The following is a 25,219-nucleotide window of genomic DNA, read 5'->3' as shown; positions in this document are numbered from 1 at the left end:
AATGTTCGAACATACAGAATAGCAATATTATTTAGTAATAGTACTCCCCCCATGAACAATCGAGTTTGCCTCAGAAATACTGATAGCCATACCATATGTGCAATCAGAACGGAGGGGTATCTGTTGAGAGGCCAGACAACCGTGTGGTTCCTGAAGAGGTCCAGCAGATATAGTGGGAATTAGTGAAGTTCGCTGGCAGGAGGAACACGACTTCTAGTCAGGTAAATACAGGGTTATAAATACAAAATCAAATACGGGTAATGCAGGAGCAGGTTTAATAATGAATAAAAAAGTAGGAGTTTGAGTAAGTTACTACGAACAGCATAGTGAACACATTGTTGTAGTCAACATAGAGATGAAGCCCACGCCTACCACAGTAGTACAAATTTATATGCCAACTACCTCCTCAGATGATGAAGAGAAGGAAAAGTAGTAGATGAACATGGAATGGGGGTAAGGAATGAAAGAGGAAGCCGCCTGGTAGAATTTTGCACAGAGCATAACGTAATCATAGCTGATACTTGGTTTAAGAATCATGAAAGAAAGGCCTGGAGACACTGGAAGTTTTGAGATAGATTACATAATGGTAAGACAGAGATTCAGGAATCAAGTTTTAAATTGTAAAACATTTCCAGGGGCAGATGTGGACCCTGACCACAATCTATTGGTTATGAACTGTAGATTAAAACTGAAGAAACTGCAAAAAAGTAGGAATTTAAGGAGATGGGACTTGCATAAACTGAAAGTACCAAGGGTTGTAGAGAGTTACAGAAAGAGTATTATGGAACAATTGACAAGAACAGGGGAAAGAAATAGAATTACAGTAGAAGAAGAATGGGTATCTTTGAGAGATGAAATAGTGACGACAGCAGAAGATCAAGTAGGTAAAAAGACGAGGGGTAGTAGAAATCTTTGGGTAACAGGAGAGATAATGAATTTAATTGATGAACGGAGAAAACATAAAAATGCAGTAAATGAAGCAGGCCAAAAGGAATACAAACGTTACAAAAATGAGATCGACAGGAAGTGCAAAATGGCTAAGCAGGGATGGCCACAGGACAAATGTAAGTATGTAGACGCATATATCACTGGCGGTAAGTTAGGTACTGCCTAAAGGAAAATTAAAGAGACCTTTGGAGAAAAGAGAACCACCTGTATGGATATCAAGAGCTCAGATGGAAAACCAGTTCTAAGCCAAGAAGGGAAAGCAGCAAGGTGGAAGGAGTGTACAGAGGGTCTATAGAAGGGCGAAGTAATGGAGGGCAATATTATGGAAATGGAAGAGGACATAGATGAAGATGAAATGAGAGATATGACAGTGCGTGAAGTGTTGGACAGAACATTGAAAGATCTAAGTCGAAACAAGGCCCCGGGTGTCGACAATATTTCATTAGATACACTAATAGCCTTGGCAGAGCGAGCTCTGGCAAAACTGTACCATTTAGTGAGCAAGATGTATGAGACAGGCGAAATACCCTCAGACTTTAAGAAGAATATGATAATTCCCATTCCAAAGAAAGCAGGTGTTGACAGGTGTGAAATTACCGAACTATAATAAGTTACTCCTGCAAAATACTAACAGGAATTCTTTACAGGTGAATGGAAAAACTGGTAAAACCTGACATCTGGGAAGATCAGTTTGGATTCCGTAGAAATGTTGAGCGCGTGATGCAATACTGACCTTACAACTAATCTTAGAAGATAGATTAAGGAAAGGCAAACCTTCGTTTCTAGCATTTGTAGACTTATACAAAGCTTTTGACAATGATGACTGTGGGTGGCAGGGATCAAATACAGAAAAGGAAAGGCTATTTGCAATTTGTACAGAAACAAGATGGCAGTCATAAGAGTTGAGGGGCATGAAAGGGAAGCGGTAACAAGGAAAGGAGTGACACATGGTTGTAGCCTATCTCCAATGTTATTCAATCTGAATACTGATCAAGCAGTAAAGGAAACAAAAGAAAAATTCGGAGTAGGAATTAAAATCCAAGGACAAGAAATAAATACTTTGAGGTTCGACGATGGCATTGTAATTCCGTCAGTAACAGCAAAGAACCAGGAAGAGCAGTTGAACGCAATGGTCAATGTCTTGAAAGGAGGATATGAACATGAATAAAAGCGAAACGAGGATAATGGAATGTAGTCGAATTAAATCAGGTGATGCTGTGGGAATTAGATTAGGAAATGAGACTCTTAAAGTAATAAAGGAGTTTTGCTATTTGAGGAGCAACATAACTGATGATGGTCGAAGTAGAGAGGATATAAAATGTAGACTGGCAATGGCAAGGAAAACTTTTCTGAAGAAGAGAAATTTGTTAACATCGAGTATAGATTTAAGTGCTTGGAAGTCTTTTCTGAAAGTATTTGTATGGAATGTAGCCATGTATGGAAGTGAAATATGGACGATTAATAGGTTAGACAATGAGAGAATAGAAGCTTTCGAAATGAGGTGCTACAGAAGAATGCTGTAGACTAGATGGGTAGATCACATAACTAATGAGGAGGTACTGAACTGAATTGGGGAGAAGAGGAATTTGAGGCACAACCTGACTAGAAGAAGGTATCGGTTGGTAAGGCATGTTCTGAGGCATCAAGATATCAGCAATTTAGTATTGGAGGGAAGCGTGGAGGGTATAAATCGTAGAGGGAGACCAAGAGATGAATACACTAAGCAGATTAAGAAGGATGTATGTTGTAGTAGTTACTTGGAGATGAAGAAGCTTGCACACGTTACATTAACATCAAACTAGTCTATGGACTGAAGACCACAACAACAACAACAACAAAAATAGTACTCTTGGACAAAACAACCTCAAGGGGCGCAAAAGTACGCCGGCTACTGAAGTACTGCTAAAGGCTTACTACGCACGGGTTGGAAGGAGGGCTTCCTGTAGGATAAACGGGCGGTACGTCGCGAGTTCAGTGGCTGACACATTTGCATCGGCTGCCCGTTGAGCCACAGGCACGTATTCAAATGGCGGCGTGTTCTGTCGATCTCATACCCTTGACCACCATCATACTTCTATATTTCATGTTGAAGAACATTAATTATGAAATTAATTATGAATTAGTAACTATCAATTACTTATTATGACTCAATTACGAAATTTCGACTTCGGATCTAAGCTTTTCGCTGTCATGTCACATGGTCGTAATTTGCCGGGATGTTTCGTATCAGCGCACATTCCGCGGCAGAGTGAAAAATGTAAAGGAAATGGAGATAGTAAAAAAATTGAGAAATATCAGAAAATTCTGATGAGAGTGAGAAATATATTATGCAATTGTAACCATTCTGCAAACGGATATGCCCAGTTATTCTTTTCATGCTTTTATGTGATCATTAATAGTGGAGCCGACATTGTTTTGTACGCTCACAGTTGCAAGAACCCGGAATTCCAAGGAGCATAGATACTGCTCAAATCAAATTTATGTTACAGTTTAGCCACCTGACATTACACAAGTGATGAGTGCTGAACTCTACATCATCTCTGACGTTGAGAATTGAATTTCTCGCGAAACAATGGGAGCCATTGAGTGTCTTGGTATGACATGAATAAGAGCCTGGAGATATTTGTAAGGTTACTGCCTCAGTATTATTTTGCAAGAGGATCAAAAAGTAGTCGACATCGGTCGTTGGAGAATCGTAACGAACAGGCTGCTGACCAAAAAGGATCCCTTCCACGTTCGCCAGAAGCATAATTGTCACCTACATCATAACATAATCCACTTAATTTTCATATTTCTGTATAATATATACACTGACATAAATCGAATTTCATTTATATTTATACCCATCAGTTTCTCCTTTCAGTATTAACACTCAGTTTATATTTCTAATTTTCCTGGGCAAGGGAAGCGTAATGTTGATAGAGGGATTCGACACATTATTGAGCCTGGGACATCCTCCTACTTTGTGTGTGTAACTCGGTGCCTTCTGTTCAGTAGTACAGCGCATTTCATCTCATTAGCTGATACACGGATTGAAAGAAATCTGGCCCATAAGCTCACCAGCCCAAGTATTACTCACCGCCTTGAAAGTCGACAGCAGTCGCTTTGGAATATTGTAACTGCTGTAGACTGGCATCAGGTTGGCATGTTGCGCTTCACTGCTTACTCAAGTCATACCATTTCCCAAGTTCCTCGTTGTTGCGGACTCCGGATTCGTATTCTACGTGAACTTTTACAACAGATAATTTTACCTGTTTTCTAGTTCTCTGTTGGCAACAAACATCCGGTCAGCCTCTGCTCTTTGTTGATGCTAAACCTTTACGGTTAAAGAATTTAATTTCTTTCGTAATGCGTCAAGTTGGCCGTTAATAAATAAAACTATTTTTTTCAGTCACAGTGCCGCAGAAAGTACTTCACAACAATAATACGTTGCCTGCCGCTAGCATATAAAGATACGTCCTTATCGTTCCACAAGCCGAATGCAAGACGGCGGGCGATTCGTAGGAATCTTCATTTGTTTATAAAACAAGGTGTGTGGGAAATTCTTAGAATATAATAATAATATGACAACCCTGTTTACGAGGATTGGTGTCCCGCTGGCAGACATTTAACACGGCGTAAGCACACTGGTGATGGTCCGTAGTTCGTGGTCTAGTGGTTAGCGTCGCTGCCTCTTGATCACAGGGTCCCGAGTTCGATTCCCGGCTGGGTTGGGGATTTTCTCTGCCCGGGGACTGGGTGCTTGTGTTGTCCTCGTCATTTCATCATCATCATAATTCGTAACAGTGGCTACACTGGACTGTGAGAAATAATAGACTCTGTAAAATTTGGGACTGTGTACGGGCGCTGATGACCACACAGCTGAGCGCCCCATAAACCAAACATCGTCGTCACACTGGTAATGAAAAGATACTAAGAGAAAAGGAAGGGCGCGTCAATGACACTCGGTTTCACACCAGAAAGATATTGCTGCTCTCCGTAAAAGCAGGTCCGTCTAACCATTTTCCGAGCCAATATTGCCAAGGAAACTGCATGCAATGCACAATTGCTGCCGCGTACTTTAAAAAAGGAAATTGCTCATAGCAGCTCATCAATGTAATCTGCAGTGAGCTAAACAACACCGAAACTGGACACTAACTGATTTTGGACCTGTAAAGCGGCCAGCGAGTCGCAATTTTGTCAATATTGTTAGTGATGCACCAGCAATCAGACGAAGAGTTCAGTCCGACATTTTGTGCAGATTGTAGATCTGGCCGGGGTGGGTATATTTTGTGAACCATGATTTGGGCAAAAATATCCAGGTCACTGTAAACATAAACGAGGATGTTTATTTCAACATTCTAGCTGACGAACGATTGACAATTTTTCTATGTCTTCATTATGACAATGCTGTGGACACTTATTCCTTGTTTATCGAACAAACTCTGTCCCAGTTACTGTGGCCCCCTGAATACCCCGATCTTAATGCCATACAAAATATCTGGGACTAATTGTAAAGGAAACGATATGTAGCAACGAACATCACTAAAATACTGAAGATAGCAGGGGGCAACACACAACGAGCGAAAAATTATCTATAGCTTTTGTGGAAACCGGACTATCGTTCAAAATTTCGAAAAACACGAAAGAAAAGTACACTACTGGCCATTAAAATTGCTACACCACGAAGATGACGTGCTACAGACGCGAAATTTAACCGACAGGAAGAAGATGCTGTGATATGCAAATGATTAGCTTTTCAGAGCATTCACACAAGGTTGGCACCGGTGGCGACACCTACAACGTGCTGACTGAGGAAAGTTACCAATCGATTTCTCATACACAAACAGAAGTTGACCGGTGTTGCCTGGCGAAACGTTGTTGTGATGCCTCGTGTAAGGAGGAGAAATGCGTACCATCACGTTTCCGACTTTGATAATAGTCGGATTGTAGCCTATCGCGATTGCGGTTTATCGTATGGCGACATTGCTGCTCGCGTTGGTCGAGATCCAATGACTGTTAGCAGAATATGGAATCGGTAGGTACAGGAGGGTAATGGGGAACGCCGTGCTGGATCCCAACGGCCTCGTATCACTAGCAGTCTAGATGACAGGCATCTTATCCGAATGACTGTAACGGATCGTGCAGCCATGTTTCGATCCCTGAGTCAACAGATGGGGACGTCTGCACGAACAGTTCGATGACGTTTTCAGCAGAGTGGACTGTCAGCTTGGTGACCATGGTTGCGGTTACCCTTGACGCTGCATCACAGACAGGAGCACCTGCGATGGTGTACTCAAGGACGAACCTGGGTGCACGAATTGCAAAACTTCATTTCTTCGGATGAATCCATGTTATATTTACAGCACCATGATGGCCGCATCCGTGTTTGATGATGGTCACATCCGTGTTTGGCGACATCGCGGTGAACGCACATTGGAAGCGTGTATTCGTTATCACCATACTGGCGTATCACCCGCCGTGATGGAATGGCCAGCCATTGGTTACACGTCTCGGTCACCTCTTGTTCGCATTGACGTAACTTTGAACAGTGGACCTTACATTTCAGATGTGTTACGACCGGTGGCTCTACCCTTCATTCGATCCCTGCGATACCCTACATTTCAGCAGAATAATGCACGTCAGCATGTTGCGGGTCCTGTACGGGCCTTTCTGGATTCAGAAAATGTTCGACTGCTGCCCTGGTCAGCACATTCCCCAGATCTCTCACCAACTGAAAACGTCTGGTCAATGGTGGCCGAGCAACTTGATGAACTGTGGTATCGTGTTGAAGCTGCTTGTGCAGCTGTACCTGTACACGCCATCCAAGCTCTGTTTGACTCAATGTCCAGGCGTATCAAGGCCATTATTACGGCCAGAGGAGGTTGTTCTGGGTACTGATTCCTCAGGATCTATGCACCCAAATTGCGTGAAAATGTAATGACATGTCAGTTCTAGTACAATATATTTGTCCTGTGAATGCCCGTTTATCATCTGCATTTCTTCTTTCACTGCGGCCGGCGAACTGTAACAGGTCCACTAACTTCACCTGATGGATTTTTACTACATCATTTTAAGTTACTTTGTGCATTCATGTATACATATGTTTTGCAGAATGAGACAAGGTCTCAGATAGGAGGAACTCTAAGAAAACACATTTATAGTCTGTATCAACTTTCAACCTTTAGAAATCTGTTGTACTCGGCTATTTCTCGACAGGCTATAAAAATCAAGATAATTCAGCTGACAGATAAAAAGCATTGCATTGAGAGTACCTGCAGCTTTCCCACAATGACTGAGCAAACAGTGCTTGCTTATTACGAGTCTGATACGAGTGAGTCAGAAGATATCTACTTCCTGTACAAATAATGAAATAACTTGAAAATGAACTGACATAACAAGAGACCTTTGCACATTTGTTTTCAACTTATGGATTCCCCAATATCTTGTCATAGGTCGTCATAGATTTGCACACTCATCTTCTCTGAAACTTCGTTTAGGAAGGAAGAAGAGAATGTCAGCTTCTTTGAAGAGACTACTGGAATACCTGCAGTCATGCATTTTACTTAACGTTTCTATTGCACGCCTATAGCAGAATCTGCAGTGTCGCATATGATAATTCGGTTTTCCAATACAGACTGAAGTTAAGCAAAATGAGCTAGTGTTTTGTCTGGTCCTAAAAAACAATAAAAGGTATTGATTTATTAGTGAAGAATATTCGAAACCGAGCTTCCAGATCACTTTGTCATTTTATATTTCCATTTTATTCACAATGATACTAAGAAAAATGGCCGTTGACGTCTGTCATTTATTAATACAGAACATTTTCATTTGCTAGAAACTGCACAATATAAATTCGTGTTACATTAAGTCCAACAATATTTACTGTCTAGCAGAGCGGAGTAACCGCGCAGTCTTAGGCGCCTCGCGCCGTCCGTTCGTCTCCCCACGTCAGAGGTTCGAGTCCTCCCTCAGGCATGGCTGTGTGTACTGTCCACAGCGTAAGTTAGTTTAAGTTAGATTAAGTAGTGTGTAGGCTTAGAGACCGATGACCTCAGCAGTTTGGTCCCATAAGACCTTACCACAAATTTCCAAAAAATTTACTGTGTGAGAGGTATAAATTTATTCTGTTGTCTTCTCCTATAAACAAGATGTTGATTTTCCAGTAATCATGTTCACTGTGTCTTGTATAACTGTTACTGGATCATTAATTAAAAACTATTACATTGCGTTATTTCAATCACAACCCATCGATCGCACAGAAAGAAGTATTTGGGACGTAAATATGTAAGGCATGCAATGCCTTAAAATCTCGAAAGATTAAGATATTACGATGTTAATATGAGTTTCGTTATAGTTAAATACAGCTATATCTATATACATACATATATACTCCTCATGCGACTATACGGTGCGTGGTGGAGGATGCCCTGTATCATTGTTTGCCGTTCCGTTTTGTTTTCCATTCGCAAATGGAGCGAGCCATAAACGACTGTCTTCATAAACCCGTGCGAGCCCTGATTTCATTTGCCTCGTCTTCGCGGTTCTTGCGTGAGACGTACTTTGGTATCAACAGGATCGTTCTGCAGTGTGTCGCCGGTGCCGGTTCTTTGAACATTTTCAGCAGTGTATCACGAAAAGAAATTTTTCACTCCGGGTATTCTCGTCTGAGCTCACGGAACATGACCTTAACGCTCGAGTGTTGACCGAAACTATCAGTATCAAATGTAGCTTCGATGTCTGCCTTTAATCCGAGCTGGTGGGCATATCACGCACTGGAGCGGTATTCCAGAATGAGTCGCACAAGCGTTCTGCTGGCAGTCTCCTTTACAGATAAACTACGCTTTCCTAGAATGCTTCCGATAAACCCAAGTCGCCTTCCGTACAACTGACATTAAGTCGCCGTTCCACTAAGGTCACTTCACAACGTTATTCCCAGATGTGGCTGTGTCAAGCAATCTGAGAAGCGGTTCTATGTGTTCGAACATCTGTTAAGGGGGGCTCTCATGAAACAGAGCAAAAGTTTGAATTTTCAATTTATTTTTTATCTAGTAGAAGTACTCATTGACAAAACTACCTCAAGGGCGCAAAAGTACACCGGATACAGAAGTACTGTTGAAAGCGATGAAGGTACAGGCTCCCTATAGGGTGAACGGACGGTACCTTGAGAGTTCAGTGGCTGACACACTTTCACCAGGTACGTATTCAAATGTCGGCGTGCTCTTCTGATTCCCACACGGCACCCGTTATTGTTGTTGTTGCTGTGGTCTTCAGTCCTGAGGCTGGTTTGATGCAGCTCTCCATGCTACTCTATCCTGTGCAAGCTTCTTCATCTCCCACCTACTGCAACCTACATCCTTCTGAATCTGCTTAGTGTATTCATCTCTTGGTCTCCCTCTACGATTTTTAGATTTTACTCTCCACGCTGCCCTCCAATGCTAAATTTGTGATTCCTTGATGCCTCAGAACATGCCCTACCAACCGGTCCCTTCTACTTGTCAAGTTGTGCCACAAACTCCTCTTCTACCCAATTCTATTCAATACCTCCTCATTAGTTATGTAATCTACCCATCTAATCTTCAGCATTCTTCTGTAGCACCACATTTCAAAAGTTTCTGTTCTCTTCTTGTCCAAACTATTTATCGTCTACGTTTCACTTCCATACATGGCTACACTCCATACAAATACTTTCAGAAATGACTTCCTGACACTTAAATCTATACATCTACATCTACATTTATACTCCGCAAGCCACCCAACGGTGTGTGGCGGAGAGCACTTTACGTGCCACTGTCATTACCTCCCTTTTCTGTTCCAGTCGCGTATGGTTCGCGGGAAGAACGACTGTCTGAAAGCCTCCGTGCGCGCTCGAATCTCTCTAATTTTACATTCGTGATCTCCTCGGGAGGTATAAGTAGGGGGAAGCTCGATGTTAACAAATTTCTCTTCTTCAGCAACGCTTTCCTTCCCATTGCCAGTCTACATTTTATATCCTCTCTACTTCGACCATCATCAGTTGTTTTCCTCCACAAATAGCAAAACTCCTTTACTACTTTAAGTGTATCATTTCCTAATTTAATTCCCTCAGCATCACTCGACTTAATTCGACTACATTCCATTATCCTCGTTTTGCTTTTCTTGATGTTCATCTTATATCCTCCTTTCAAGACACTGTCCATTCCGTTCAACTACTGTTCCTTTGCTGTCTCTGACAGAATTACAATGTCATCGGCGAACCTCAAAGTTTTTGTTTCTTCTCCATGGATTTTAATACCTACTCCGAATTTTTCTTTTGTTTCCTTTACTGCTTGCTCAATATACAGATTGAATAACATTGGGGATAGGCTACAACCCTGTCTCACTCCCTTCCCAACTGCTGCTTCCCTTTCATGCCCCTCGACTCTTATAACTGCCACCTGGTTTCTGTACAAATTATAAATAGCCTTTCGCTCCCTGTATTTTATCCCTGCCACCTTTAGAATTTGAGAGTATTCCAGTCAACATTGTCAAAAGGTTTCTCTAATTCTACAAATGCTAGGAACGTAGGTTTGCCTTTCCTTAATCTATTTTCTAAGATAAGTCGTAGGGTCAGTATTGCCTCTCGTGTTCCAACATTTCTACGGAATCCAAACTGATCTTCCCTGAGGTCGGCTTCCACCAGTTTTTCCATTCGTCTGTAAAGAATTCGCGTTAGTATTTTGCAGCTGTGACTTATTAAACTGATAGTTCGGTAATTTTCACATCTGTCAACACCTGCTTTCTTTGGGATTGGAATTATTATATTCTTCTTGAAGTCTGGGGGTATTTCGCCTGTCTCATACATCTTGCTCACCAGCTGGTAGAGTTTTGTCAGGACTGGCTCACCCAAGGCTGTCAGTAGTTCTAATGGAATTTTGTCTACTTCGGAGGCCTTGTTTCGACTCAGGTCTTTCAGTGCTCTGTCAAACTCTTCGCGCAGTATAGTATCTCCCATTTCATCTTCATCTACATCCTCTTCCATTTCCATAGTATTGTCCTCAAGTAAATCGCCCTTGTATAGACCCTCTATATACTCCTTCCACCTTTCTGCTTTCCCTTCTTTGCTTAGAACTGGGTTTCCATCTGAGCTCTTGATATTCATACAAGTGGCTCTCTTTTCTCCAAGGGCCTCTTTAATTTTGCTGTAGGCAGTATCTATCTTACCCCTAGTGAGATAAGCCTCTACATCCTTACATTTGTCTTCTAGCCATCTCTGCTTAGCCATTTTGCACCTCCTGTAGATCTCATTTTTGAGACGTTTGTATTCCTTTTTGCCCGCTTCATTTACTGGATTTTTATATTTTCTCCTTTCATCAATTAAATTCTATATTTCTTCTGTTGCCCAAGGATTTCTACTAGCCCTCGTCTTTTTACGTACTTGATCCTCTGCTGCCTTCACTACTTCATCCCTCAGAGCTACCCATTCTTCTTCTGCTGTACTTCTTTTCCTCATTCTTATCAATTGTTCCCTTATGCTCTCCCTGAAACTCTGTACAACCTCTGGTTTTGTCAGTTTACCCAGGTCCCATCTTCTTAAATTCCCTCCTTTTAGCAGTTTCTTCAGTTTTAATCTACAGTTCATAACCAATGTATAACCGTTGTTATACTTCTATATTTGATGATGAAGAACATTAATTATGAATTATTAACTATCAATTAAATATATGAATTAAGTATGAATGAATTAAACATGAAATTTCCGGCAGAGGCTCCACCTCGGACCTTTGCTTTTCGCCGTCTGGCACACAGTGGAAACCTGCCAGAAAGTTTCAAATCAGCAGAGTGAAAAATTTAAAGGAGGCGGAGATAATAAAACGTTGAGACATATCTGCAAATTCTGCTGAGAGTGGGAAATATATCATGCAGTTATAATTATTTTGCAAACGGAGGTGCCCATTTATTCTTTTCACGCTTTTAATTGATCTTTAATAGTTGAGCCGACATTGTTTTGTACGCTAAAGGTTGCGGGAATTGGAAATTCCAAGTAGTGTAGATGTGGCTGAAATTAAATTTATGTTACAGTTTAGTTACCTGGCATTACACAAATGGTAAGGAGTGATGAACCCTACATAGCCTCTGACGTTGAGAATTCACATTCGTGGGAAGCAATGAGAGCCACTGAGTGTCCTCGTATGACATGGATAGGTTAGCAAGGTTACTGCCTCTGTGCTATTTTGCAAGCGAATCAAGACGTAGCCGACATCGTTCGCTGGAGAATCGTAATGTACAGGCTGCCGAGCAAACAGATCCCTACCACGGTCACCAGAAGCGGAATCGTCACCTACATCGTAACATCATCCACTTAATTTTCATATTTTTGTATATTATATACACTGACATAAATCATATTTCACTTACATTTATACTCATTAGTTTCCCATTTCAGTATTAAAACACCGTTTATATTTTTACTTTTCCTGGGCAAGGGAACAGTAACGTTGGTAGAGGGGTGTAACGTATTACTATTTTTACGACGTTTCTCGTCGAGCCATATACGTTATCTCGCATTTCTAGCTGCTTCTCTCACACAAATAATGATAAAAATTCAGAAACACAGGGTGGCCACCAGCCCAAGCCCTTCCTAACCATTTAGGAAAAAAGGGAGCTGGAAAATTATTAGTTTAATTACTTTAATAATTTAATTACAAGTACGCAAATTTCTTTAAGCAGCCAGATAAATATTACTCCATGTCGTGCATGAAGCAACTTGATTAATTCAGGATTTGAGATCGGAGTAAGGGGGTAAGATCGACACCAAAGAATTTATCTTTCACACAGATTATTTATTGTAACTAAATATTTAGTTGCACATCCTAACTACAAATAACTGGTGCCTGACTCGAAATATTTAAGTAAGAATTACGTGAGAATGAAACAGAGCACAATTTAACTACAGCAAGAAGAAACACAGAAGACGGGGGTGGGAGACAATTATACTATTATCTCCTTTGCATTAATACCATAAAAATATCTCAGGGAGATTTGCTTTACCATTCTACGCATGCACTATTCTGGACAGAGGTTTAACCAATACACAAGGCTGTGCGATAACATACTAACTGTGTCTGCTGCTTGCAGACGGCCGAACTAGAGCACGTGGTGCATTCTGACTCAAACTGTTGTGCTGCTTTGTAGAAAGCGCACGAAAGAACAGATATTCTTGCAGAAATTGTAGCTCATTATACAAGCAAACTGTTAAAATAAAGCCTATTGCGGTGCCGTGGTGGGCCAGAAGGGTCATTGATTACCAAACATGTGGCACAAAATCGACACACAAAGACAAAAGCAATTTCCACAAAATATAAGATTAAAAATTATTAAAAAAATAACTCGCTTCACACGCTTCAGTTAAGTTGAAGTTCTTAAGTATTTCACCAGTTAAACATAACGAAGTCCTAACTCAACCTGATTCCTATAACCCGAAACCCACCTTAAGAGCTACGATCCGTACTCAGCAAGCGTTCACCGAAGAGTGCCCCTTTCTCTTACGAGATTGCCTAGCTCCCCGTGCAGCGGGAGCTACAGAGGGATAGCTCTCAGTCACCAACCTCACACACAAAAACAACCTTTGACACAGCCCTCGACTAAGATGGGTAAACCTCTCTGTTCAGGTACTGGAAAGTTGGTCATCCTGTACTCTCCTTCGAACGAGAAGCAACATCGTCTGCTCCCAATTCAGCGATTCCCACAAAACAAAACCGAAACCCCACATTAAAACACACATATAATAATCAATAGGCCTTATTTCAGTGCTCAGTATTTCTGGAAGAGTTCATGAATTGAGCTAAAATCAGGTAGTAAAGTGAATAAGTTGTACCGAATTCGACAAGCGTCTTATGAAACGACTTCACAGATACGTTTCAGGGGATCGAAACCTTATTGAACATAGGACTTCCTCCTGTCACTTACGTGCTTTGTGTGTTACTCTGTGGCTCCTACTCAGTAGTACAGCGCATTTAGTCTCATTAGGCGATAGACCAGTTGAAAGAAGCCAGGTGCATAAGCTCGCCAGAAAAAGAATTAGTCACAGCCTTAAAAGTCGACACCAGTCGCTTTGGAGCACTGCAACTGTTGCAGACCGGCTCCAAGCGGCCATGTTACCCTTCACTGATCACCAGAATCATACCGTTCCTCATGGTCCTCGTTGTCGCGGACTCTGGATTCGTATTCTGCCCGAACTTAGGTTGAAATTACAATACACAGTTTTACCTGTTTTCTAGTTTCTTCTTGGCAGCAAACATCCGGTCAGGCTCTGCTCTTTGTTGGTGCAAAAAATTTGAGAGTAAAGAATTTAATCTCGCATGTGATTCGTCATGTTAGTCGTTAATAAATAAAGCTAATTTTTTCAGTCACTCGGTTTATTTGCAGTGCCGCAGATGGTTCTTCGCAATAACATTACGACTCCTGCCGCTAGTACACAAAGCTACGTCCCTGTGACTCCAGAAGGCGAATGCTAAAGGGCGAGCGCTTCGTAAGAAGCTTCATTTGTTCATGAAACAAGTTAATTCGCAAATTCTTAGTGAATGATATTAATATCGCAGCCGGAGGCTGCTCTGGTCGTGTGGCTGCATCATGTATAATTTAAGAGTTTCATCGCCTAGGTACGTTACACGGTGAAGTAGTGCGACAGAAAATGATCGTCTGGCGTTGTTGGCCGGGAGGTCCCAGTCGTTTCCGGCAGCCATGTGCAAGTCTTATTTCATTCGGCGCCTCATTGGGCGACCTGCGGCCGATGATGAGGATGAAATTATGGTGAGGACAACACAACGCCCATTCCCCGAGCGGAGAAAATCTCCAACTCGGCCGGGAAGCGAACCCGGGCCCAGTGCGTGAGAGGCAAGTACGATACCACCGAGCTGAGCCGGTGGACGGTGAAGTGCTGTATATGTGCTAGCCTTTTGAATGGAATCAGGGTACTAAGATGCGGTAGATGAGGAGACGTGGAACACAGGCAGAAATGAAACGTCGTATTTGAACATGACCATGATCACACCGCGAATGAATTTGTGCGATTTGTAGGTAAATTATCGCGGACTGTCAACCGTGCTTTACGAAGACTGCTGTGCCGCTCACAGACATGTATCATGGCGTCAGGACACTCGTTGTGGGAGAATGCTAACAGACAAGCAGACGAGCGCTAGTGATGTTTGGTTTCGCTCCAGACAGGTATTTCTGCTGTCCGTGAACACTAACTTCGGAGCCAATATTGCGAATGGAACTGCATGCAATGGATGTTTGGAATCACGTATCCCACAAAAGGAAATTGCTCGCAGCAGCTCATCAAGAAAGACTTCAGTGGCCCAAACAGTGCCGGAACTAGTCACTAGCTGACTCGACACCTGTAAAGTGGCCCACAAATCGCGATTTTGCCTCTTTTTAAACGATGCAAGGTGGCGTGGGCCCCGACTATCCAATGAAGCGTTCAGTGCAGATTGTCTGCAGATTGTAGATTTGCCCGGGGTGGATGTGTGACGTTGTGGAAATGTTTTGTGTACCATGACTCGGGCAGAAACATACACGTTGCCAATATTAACCAGGATGTTTATTTCAACATTCTCGTTGACAAACTGTTGCGCTTTCTTCCACATCTTCATGATGACTATGCTGTGGACTCTCCTGTCTTCCAGAATGACAACGAGCTTGTTCGCAAGGTTGCACATATACACACATTCCTGGTTTGTAGCACAATCGGAACGCTGTCCCACTTAGGCTGGCCATATTGAATCACCCGATCTTAACGTCATATGAAATATCTGGGCCTATTTGGAACAAGAACCGATATGTAGCAACTAACACCACTTGAATTCTGAAGGTAGCAGGGGCAAAACACAGGGAGCGCAAAATTTTCCAGAACTTTTACGGAAACTAGACCGTCGTTACAGGAGTCGAAGAATAGTGAAGGAAAGCAGCAGTCCATAACGGAGTGAGACTGTGTTCTAGGCTCTCCACGGTGTTATTTCAGTTATGCATTCAGTAAGCGGTAAAAGAAACCGAGCAGAATTTTGGCATTAAAGATCAGGAAAAAATACGAACTTTAAGGTTTGCCGGTGATATTGTAGTTCGGTCATAGACTTGCAATAGCAATTGAAAGAATGAATAATATTTTAAAACGAGGTTATGCAATGAACATCAACAAAACTAAAACAAAGGTAATGAAATGTAGCCGAATAAAATCAGACGATGCTGGGGAAATCAGATTCGGAACTGATGCACCAAATGTAGTAGAGGACTTTTGTTACTGGGGCAATAAAGTAACAGACAATGGTTACAGTGGAGAGGATATAAAAAGCAAGCTGTTAATAACATAAAAGAGTTCCTGAGAAAAAGAAATTTGTCAACATCTAGTACAGTCTTTGCTGAAGGTGTTCGTATGGAATCAGCCTTGAGCAGATGAGAAACGCCTTCTACGAAAATAAAACGTGAACGATAAGCAGTTCAAACTAGAAGAGAAACTTTTGAAATGCAGTGCTAAGGAAGAATGCTGAAGGTTAGATGAAAAGATGGAATAAGTAATGAAGAGTTACTAAATCGTATCAGCGAAATCAGAAATTTATGGCAGAAGTTGACTGAAAGAAAGGACCGCTTGACAGGTCACATTGAGGCATCGAAGAATCGTCAGTTTGGCGCTTATCAAGTCCAGAGGCGATGTCTGTAAAGGAGGTGTGTGGAATGTTTACGATTAATATTATCTATAACAGAATAATTAATTGCATGCTTCTCTAATGGTCTCGTTGTCGGTGAGATGTTATAGTTTTCCTTTCAATTGCATTTTAGTAGTACGATGTGATGTTGTTACATAACTTTCAATTAATTACTGACTTTTTAATTTTTTGATGTAATAGTAATTTTTTCTCATATATATTACTTGTTTCCTCCTTCACCATGTGTTTCGTTCTTGTTTTTTATTCTCTTCTTCTTTTTCTGTTGCAGTATAACTTCTCATAAGCCACTGAGCATCGTTTTCACAGACAGCAGAGCCGCAAAGGAGTCGTAACCTAAACACATACATACCTGTTCGTCAAGGATGTAGACTGTGAAAAACTCGGGCAACAAGCTCAGGGTGTGGCGTGCGATGAAACGCTTCATGGTCTCTATGACATGTTTTGCTTTTTGAAGCTGCAGTAGGTTGTTTGGTATCAAGAAATCTGTATAATTAAACACGTCTCAAACGTTATAGCCGTTCTAAAAGATACAAAAAATGTTAGGATTTGGTAAAGAACCAACATTTTGCTAATTGTCGGAGGATCTTTATTTTAACAGCACATTGACCAAGACAAGCTGCAGACGGCTTCACCAGAAGTACTGCTGAGGCACCTCTCTGGTCTCGTAGATCTGCGATATGACGCCGGCGGAGGCCTTCGGAGTCCTGGTCCTGTTCGGGCTGTCGAAGTCCACCTCGTACAGACCAAATTTGACACTGCGAAAGAAAGTCACGTCCTTGTATTACTGACGTCCATCCAGTAGTTACTTTCACTTTAACGATATTTAACATACAAAATCACTGTTCATACGGACGGCTACCATCATCGAATACCTGCCTGAACATTATTGACACAGCAGTGTATTATGGTACTTGAATTACGTAACCATTACAGCACCTCACCTGAACCTCTAGATACCAGTAATATTCTATTGTGCTTCTGTTAACTATTTAACATATTTCTGAGACAACATTCAGATTTGATTTCATTTCTGATACATCGATATGTTTATATCGCAATGATATTATTCTTATGTGTATTCTTTCTTTTGTCACTATGATCTTTGACGTACTTGTAACTCTGATTTTTGGGCGCGTAAGCGATTATTAGTTAGTTGTTAGAGAGTCGGACCTTTAGAGAGTCAAGTCTTGGACGTCATGTTGGAAAGACACATACTGTAGTCAGCTTATAAAATGTGAACTTTAACAGTGAGGAAGATGTTTCCAAGTATGTTTTGTACTGTGAAGTGATGTTTTGTGTGTTACGTGATATTGCAATAAAAGCAATTAAAAGGAAGTGTAAATTAAATTCGGAGTGCTGATTATTTTTTTTTACATCGCTTTTGTGCTAACTTTGAAAGGTTTAATCTTCAAGAATGGTTTGTGAAGCGCATCAACAAAACTTTTGAATATAGCAGAATAAAACCTAGGCCTTTTTGCATCCGAGCTTGGAATCATCACCACATAGATTTTCAACGATTGAGCCATGATTTTACAACGAGACCAGCGTGGGAAACACGAAAAGATGAATGCCTAGTTTATTCATTATGACATGAAATGACTTTATTAACTGTGCTCTAATGACACCTGCCGTATAATATCTTTGTTGTTGCCCGAAAATGCAGTATTTAGCATCGTGAGCAACACCACAATCATTAAATTTTGACCTTTGTTGTGGTAGGGTTGTTAGAAGTGGACATTCTATATTCTAGTGAACAGCTGCCAATGACTTTTACGGAAACCAGACTGCCGTTATAAGAGCCGAAGAACACGAAAGGAGAGCAGCACTCGAGAAGGGAGTAAGACAGGCTCTTTGACTCTCGGTGATGTAATTCTAGCTGTGCATCCAGTAAGCATTTAACGACACGGAAGGGGATTAAAGTTTGGGAGAAAAACACGAACTTTGCAGGTTGCCGGTAACATTATAATGCGGCCTAGAGTTGTAAGCGCACCTGAAAGGAAGAGATATTTTTTTTAATTAAGCTGATGAACATCAACAAAAGTAAAAAAACAGGTAATGGAACGTAGTCGAATGGACATTTTGAAATCACTGGGTTTTTGTAATTAAAATATTCATAGCATAGTACATTAATACATAACCAATTTTTATTTTCAGATTTTGATAAAAAAATTATGACCCACACGACTGTCTGGTCCGAGACAAACTTACACATTTCTGTCCGTCCTTAGAGTGACATTTACGAAGTTGTTAATGTATTTTGATGAACACGGATAAATTTTACACTACACACCTACTGTTCTTGTCCTCTTCTTGCAGTTGTTTTGCCTCCTGCTATGAGCAGTATGAAAACGAAAAGTAGACCAGTGCCAAAATCAATGTAACATCTTTATCATATAATGGTGCATTTACTGATTTATGTATTTTGTTTCGCGGCTGTTACGTGTAATTGACAGCCGGCCGGTGTGGCTGTGCGGTTCTAAGCGCTTCCGTTTGGAACCGCGTGACCGCTACGGTCGCAGGTTCGAATCCTGCCTCGGGCATGGATGTGTGTGATGTCCTTAGGTTAGTTAAGGGGACTGATGACCGCAGAAGTTAAGTCCCATCCCATAGTGCTCAGAGCCATTTGAACCATTTTTTGTAATTGACCTGAAGACGTATAAATTAGCACTTCTCAAGTCACCTTTCCACAATATCTGAAGTATTTTTCTTTCGTTCTTTAGGGGCTTTGCATTGTATCCAGACACTGACATTACTGAAATCAAGTAAAAGGATAAAACTTTAAAAGTTCACTTTTTCGGCTTGAAGTATGTCCTGTAGGCCCTCAAGACATTTGGTAACAGAGGTCAGCTCCCCTCATAAATTAGCTGTACCTCATTACAGCTGCAGAAGACGGCACTGATGTGTACTTCTTTCCTGTTTTTATTGCATTTTCAAACATTATCTACAGGTTGGCGACTCCATGGAGTGTCCTGTGCACCACGACCAGATAATGGATATACTTAGAAGGAGAGACAGCATTGGTCGTATTTTTTTGTTTTATTAACCGCAAAATCGATTTTCGGTCACTTAGTGACCATCCTCAGTGCTAGAAGTTAAAAATTTTCACATAACGATCATAGAGTGTAAAACAGAAAATCACAACTACATCTGCATATGAACATAACAGTTGGTAGGAACATACCTGTAATATACAATTTAAATTGGTAGGCACTGGTGTCAACAAGCTTAGAGCGATCACATAAACTGAGGCCGCTGTTTACATGCACTTGTTCAGCAGACCTCGGTGTGACAGGGCTTGGAACGCCCTCTATGTGACATGTGTCACGTGAAGACTTAATATTACTGGTTTTGCGAGATATTAACACTAAATAACTCTTGTGCATTTGTGAATCATAAAGTAATTCAAATTTAAAATGTACGTAAGCCATATATTACGGTGTGTGGCGGAGGATAGTGTTGTTAAGGAGTGACACCACAATAGCGTGGCATGAGATGTAACACCAGAGGACCCTGGACGCCAGTGACGTACCGTTGTGCTGCCAGAGTCCCTCAGTTCATAAGAAGCCGCGACCTCTGACGTCATACCAGACGGCTCCCCCACAGCAACACAGCTGTGCCCCTACAAAAAAACTGGAGTAATGGAACCTCTCCCCAGATTTTCATCATAATAGCCGACGATTGTCGTCCAGGGTAGGGTAGAATCGCGATTCGTCGCTAAACACAATGGGTACCACTCCGAACGCAGCCGTTAGTGTAGTAGTGTTAACGGCAGCCTGTGCATGGAACTGTAATTTCACGGTCCGGTGCCGCTGGTCTCCGAGCAATGGTTCAGGATGTCACGGAGTGCTTCACGCAGTCCGTCACTCGTTCTTGGATGGCAGGCACAGATGTGTATGGGTTACGATGTGCTTGCTGCGCAATACTGCGATCCTTCCGCGTGGTGGTCGGACTTGCTCGGCCTGAATCTTGACAAATATTGTATTATGGTTTACTGTACATTGTATGGAAGGTTTAGACTGCACCAGGGAATAGTTTACATCCGACACAAACATTGCTGCTGTGAACTGCGCAGTTAAAATTTACAATTATTGAGATCTCATTATGTATAGAGATCAGAGTGAATATTTTACTCCTATAACGTATTTGGTTCTGATCATTACCCTCTCTGAATATACAATGTCTCTCACACATGCGCCTTTCGTGTAAGCACATGGTACAAAAAATTAATGTCGCCTAGGTAACGTAACAGTAATGCCGTGTAACTCGCCAAAAAGCCTTGATAACGGTCTCAGTGAGTCCACAAGTTGCTTAACGTGTTCTGCCTCCAGCTACAGCCACTCATTCGTGAGTACGTCGTGTAGAGCAGCTCATGTTCCCACCCGCGGGTAGCCGAACACCTGAAGGCGGCAGAAGACGAGGGTGGGCAGCCAGATCACTGGAATGTAGCCAAGTGATTGCCCAGAGGCTAGCCCGAGCGCAGAACGTCTGCGACAAGGCTAGCTGCCAGGTGAATTGTACAACTAGCGCCTACCCGCAACCGCGCTGACACCATGTACTAGTGGGCGCCCCTGTCCCATGGGGCAGCGTTGTAACAGCCTGCGGTCGAGCCACCACGTTACAGCTATGATCACTGACATGTTTCACCCACTTTTCCAGACAGCTGATCGTTAACATCTCTGAATGTACAATGTCTCTCGCACATGCGACTATCGTGTAAACACGTGGGACGAAAAATTAATCTCCCCGAGGAAAATAACAGTAATGTTGCTTAAATTCAGTGATTTATCGGGACAACCGAGGTGCGCAAGCGTGCCTTAGAGTTCGTCAGACCAGGGACGTACGTGTGCTGCATTGTGAACACGTTCCCATGTAGTCCAGCATCTTGCCCCTGTCACATCCGAATGCCGCACAAACCTGTATATTTCACGATTCCAGCCGAATGCAGATCCACGGTGAGGCTACTTTCCGATTCTGTCACGTGCTAATAACGCTCACGCGACTGCGTAACATCTCCTTCTCCCTGACAGTGATAATTCAAGATCAAACTTTGCCACACCAGTTATGTACCATACCAGTCCTGCTAGCAACACTGAACACGAAAAACACATGTGAACTCTGGTGGCTGTTCTCTTGTCTCAGAGAATTGCAATTCTAATCACTAACATGCACGCCGATGGTGTTTTGTTAGGCAGCGTAGATTCTTGCAAACGAACATTTTGTGTTGGCCATCATGCCAGTGTGGGCGTGGAGGGGCTCTATCTCTTTAAAAAAGTAAAATAAAGTGTGTAACAGAATTATTCATAGAATTGAAAAATATTTCATTGTAACCGTTTGTCTCTACATCTGCAATTACATCTACGTGATTAATCTGCATTTCACAATTAAGTGCGTGGCAGAGGTTTCATCGAACCACCTTCAAGCTATTTCTCTACCGTTCCACTCTCTAACGGCACGCGGGAAAACGAGCACTTAAATCTTTCCAAGCGAGCTCTGATTTCCCTTATTTTATTATGATGATCATTCCTCCCTATGTAACTGGCCGCCAACAAAATATTTTTACCCTCTGAGGGGAAAGTTAGTGACCGAAATTTCATGAGAACATCCAGCCGCAACGAAAAACGCCTCTGTTTCAATGGCTGCCACCCCAATTCGCATATCATATACGTGGCGCTCTCTCCACTGTTTCGTGATAGTACAAAGCGAGCTGCCCTTCTTTGAACTTTTTCGATGTCCTCCTTCGATTCTGTCTGATGCGGATCCAACACCGCTCAGCAACACTCCAAAGGAGGAAATTAAGCGTAGATTAGGCAGTCTCTCTAGTAAACCTGTTGCATTTTTTCAATCATCTGTCAATAAAACGTGTTGTTTGGTTTACTTTACCCACAACATTATCGTGATCGTTTTATCTTCAGTTATTCGTAGCTGTATTGCGTAAGTGCTTAGTCGAATTTGCGGTCTTTAGATTTGCGTGATTTATCGTATTACGGACGTTTAACGGATTAATATTGGTACTCATGAGGATGGCTTCACACTTTTCATTATTTGAAGTGAATTGTCACTTTTAGTATCATAAAAATATCGTTTCTAAGTCATTTTGCAATTTGGTTTGACCATGTGATGACTTCATATGACGGTAAATGACATCATCATCTACAAACAATCTAAGAGTGCTACTCAGATTGTCTCCTAAATCATTTATATTGATCAGGAACAGCAGAGAGCCTGTATCAGATGTCCCAGATATTAATTATGTTTTACTCGATGACCTTCCGTCAATTACTACTATGACCTTTCTGACAGGAAATCACGAATCCAGTGCGCATAACTGAGACGATAGTCCATAGGCACGCAATTTTATTAGAAGTAGCTTGTGAGAAACGGTGTCGGAAGCGTTCTTGAAATCTAATTATCAAATCAATTTGACATCCCCTGTCAATAGCATTAATTACTTCGTGAGAATAAAGAGCTAGTTGTGTTCCACAAGAACGAAATTTTGTGAATCTGTGTTGACTGTTTGACAATAAATCATTTTTTCGTGATAACTCATAATGTTGGAACACAGTATATGTCCCAAAATCCTATTGCAGCTCCACGTTAGCGTAATTCAGCGGGCTGCTTCTATTTCCTTGCCTTTCTTGATTTAAGCTGCTTTGCTACACCGAGGATATCTACTTTCTAAGTTACTCATGTTGGTAGTTGTTCTCGGTTCGAATTCCGGAACATTTACTTCGTTTTCTTTAGTGAAGCAATTTCGCAAAAGAGTATGTAGTATCTCTGCTTCAGAGGTACTCTCTTCAGTAACATCAATATTGCTGTCGCATAGTGAAGGTATTGATTGTGTCTTTCCATTTGTTTACTTTACATATGACCACAATCTCTTTGGATTTTCTGTCAGATTTCGAGACAGACTTCCGTTTTGGAAAGTATTAAAAGCAACTCGTATTGAAATTCGTGCTACATTCTGAGGTTCTGTAAAACACGCCAATGTTGAGCGTTTTGCGTTCTTTTATTTGGTATGCTTTATTTCCTTTCTTCTACAACAGTGTTCTGACCTGTTAAGTGAACTGTGTGGGACCAGTACCATCTGTTAATAATTTATTTAGTATGTATATGTCTCTCAATAGCCGCCGATACTATTTCCTTGAATTTAAACCACATATGGTCTACGCCTACACATTCAGATTGGAAGTTGACTCTTAGGAAGGCTTCAAGCGAATTTTTATCTGCTTTTTTAAAAAGATGTATTTGCCCTTATTTTTGGTGAGTCTGGATGTTACGGTACTCAGTCTCGCTACAACAACCCCGTGGTCACTAATCCCTGTATCCATCACGATGTTCCCTAATTCCCCAGGATCAAGTGTGGTCAAGTGTGGTTTCGCAACCATTTACGCTTCGAGTGGACTCCTGAGCTGATTGTTCAAAATAATTTTGCCAAGAATGCACTCCGAACCATTGTGGACGACGTTTTTTGCCCACCACAGACTTCAAATACGTATATTCGCCAACATATCGAGGGTATTTCTTTGGAGAAGAAGAACTGCTTAGTAAAGATCGCTAGAAATACTTTATTGTAGATAGCCGGTTTCGGTAAAACTAAGTTACCATCTTCAGATCTTCATGAATGTTATTACAAACATCTTGTGCCAGCTACACACAAAATCTTTCCATTGAATTTTCAATTACATAAAATGATCGACGCGTCAGCACATCAAAATTAAAAGTATTATGTACATCACCAATTCGCTTAAACATCGCTCCCATAGCATAACACGCCATGCCTACCAGGGAGTCACAAGACTAACTGCCAAAAGCGATCTTGTCTAAGAAGTTCTTCTTCTCCTAACTAATCACTACAGATCGAACCTAAGAAAGCACAAAATGAGTAACCTAATAAATAATATCAAGGGTAGACTAAAGTCACCACCAACTATAGTTGTATGAGTAGGGTAGATGGGCACCTATTTGAAATGAAAGTCAAGTTTTCTTTGAACTGTTCAGCAATTGCATCATCTGAGTCGGGAGTCGGTAAACGGAATCAATTATTAATTTATTATTATTACCCATACAAACTCACAAGAACTATCTACCTCGATTCCACTGCAAGGTAAACTACTTCCGATAGGACATCAAACGAGACGTTCTTGGAGCAGGAGAGGCACCACAGGATATTTTAATTTCCACTGTCTATACTTTTACAAATAAATTCATAAAACTTTGTCAGCATGACCAGGAAGGATTCAGAATTCACACTCATAGGAGTGGAAGTTCGAAAACATAACGAAATTATTTTTTTTTTACATGTGAAATTTCATCATTTTTTTTCACTTACTAATGGCAGTATTTGTTGCTATAGGTACACTTTTCTTCATAAGTAAGAGAGATTCTTCGATGAATTTTGCACAGCATACAAACCATACCTAAAGGTGTATGAAACTCTACAATTTTCCAAATCTATTAAAAACTGTGGTAAAAATTGAGGTAATTAACTATAAAATTTGTGTTTTTTCTAAACATGAAGTTTAAAATATAACAGTTCATTCTTTTTTTCACAAATTAAATAAATTCTAAAGTTTCATACACCTGTGAGTATGCTATGTATGCTGTGCAAAATG

At 41.3% G+C, this 25,219-nt stretch overlaps 1 pseudogene; it reads right to left on the bottom strand.

The window, feature by feature from the left end:
• The window catches only part of LOC126413270 (myrosinase 1-like), a 277,606-nt pseudogene that overhangs the window by 159,290 nt on the left and 93,097 nt on the right, over nucleotides 1-25,219 (bottom strand).

The sequence above is a fragment of the Schistocerca serialis genome, chromosome 7 (genome assembly GCF_023864345.2).
Source record: "Schistocerca serialis cubense isolate TAMUIC-IGC-003099 chromosome 7, iqSchSeri2.2, whole genome shotgun sequence".
In the NCBI taxonomy this organism is placed as follows: Eukaryota; Metazoa; Arthropoda; class Insecta; order Orthoptera; family Acrididae; genus Schistocerca; species Schistocerca serialis.
The sequence above is the reverse complement of the archived record's forward strand: the minus strand, read 5'-3'. Positions and strand labels throughout refer to the sequence as shown.